The sequence below is a fragment of the Tupaia chinensis genome, unplaced genomic scaffold (genome assembly GCF_000334495.1).
Source record: "Tupaia chinensis unplaced genomic scaffold, TupChi_1.0 Scaffold138400_2, whole genome shotgun sequence".
Lineage (NCBI taxonomy): Eukaryota > Metazoa > Chordata > Mammalia > Scandentia > Tupaiidae > Tupaia > Tupaia belangeri.
The window spans coordinates 572,409-574,155 of NW_006198298.1; positions in this window are offsets into that span (position 1 = coordinate 572,409).

Below are 1,747 nucleotides of genomic sequence, written 5' to 3' on the forward strand. Positions count from 1 at the left end.
CATCCGCCCCGGAGAGGCAGCTGAACGCCTGCCCCGGGTGGGGGGCCCACCTTCCCACTCGGCGCGGGTCCCGGGGGTGAAGTCTTTAATACATTTTGGGTTAATTTTGTAAATGGTGAGAGATGGGAGTCTAGTTTCATTTTTCTGTAAGTGAATATCCAGTTTTCCCAACAGCATTTATTGGAAAGACTGTCTTGATGAATATGCACTGTATTCATGCTGGGAAAAACCATGTTGTACACTCTGAAGATGGACAGTGATAAAAAGGAAAGAAAGAAAGAGAAAAATAAAGAAAGGAAAGAAGGAAGAAAAAGACTGTCTTCTTTTCCTCTGGATTGTCTTCAGAACTGTGTAAAAATCAATTAGCTGTATATGGTGTTAGGTTTATTTCTGGATTTCTCTATTCTGTTCCATTGGTTTATGTGTCTGTTTTTGTGCCAGTATCATGCTATTTTGGTTATTACGGCTTTGCAATATATTAAAATCTGTTAGTGATATGCCTCCAGCTTCATTCTTTTTGCACAGTATTGCTTTGGCAATATGAGGTCTTTGTGATTCCAGACATTTTTTTTTAATTGCCAGGGGCACATGTGATCACAAGAATGAGAAATGAAGAATAGAAGGAAAGGGAAAAAGCACTCCTCAATGGGGTGTGGTCATGCTATAATCCCTTCTCTTCTATGTCTCTACTCTGTTGTGATTTAGGTCATGCATGCACTCTCACCTGGCATGTTTTTCAAAACACCAGGATTCAAGCTACCATGTGGGACTGACTCCCTTAACCACTAGGCCATGGGTTGGCCCCCAGATAAATTTTATTATTGTTTTTTTCTATTTCTGTGAAAAATGTTACTGACATTTTGAGGGGAATTGTGCTGAATTTATAGATCACTTTGGGCATTATCAACATTTTAATTATATTGATTGTTCTGATCCATGAACAAGGAATGTTTTTCCATATTTTTGGTGCCTTCTTCATTTTCTTTATTCAGTTTTATAAATATTCACAGCAGATATCTTTCATTTCCTTAGTTAAGTTTATTTTTAAATAGTATGTGTGTGTGTGTGTGTGTGTGTGTCTATCGTAAATGGGATTGCTTTCTTCATTTCTGTCTCAGTCCATTCATTGTTAGTGTATAAAATTGCTACAGATTTTTGTATGTTGATTTTGTATCCTGTGACTTTATTGAATTTGTTTGTTACACCTAAGAGTCTTTTAGTGGATTTTTTAGATTTTTTTCTATGTGTCTAATCATGTCATCTGCAAATAGGAACAATTTAACTTTTTGTTTTCCAATTAGTATACCGTCTATTTAATTTATTTGGTTATGTTGGCTAGGACTTGCAGTGCTACATTGAATAGGAGTGGAGAAAATTGATATCCCTTTCATGTTCTAATTTTTTTTTGAGACTTTTTTTGCTATAGGGCGTGTGCGCTTGCCAAGCAGACAGAGAGACAGAGAGATAGAAAGTGAGAAATCATCCCCCCAGGGGGGATGGCTATGCCTCAGTCCCTTTTCCCCTATTCTCCTCTCGGTATCTTGGGCACGCACGCACACGCGCTTGGCGTGAGTTTTAAGCCTTAAAAGTTTAAGTTTTAAGTCTAGGATGTGAACTACGGTCGACTACATGGGAGTCCAGAGACATAGCCATTATACTAACTGCTGGTCCCTCGTGTTCTAATTTTGAGCAGAAAGGCTTTCAGCTTCCCCCATTTGTTATTATGTTACCTGTAAATTTGTCATAT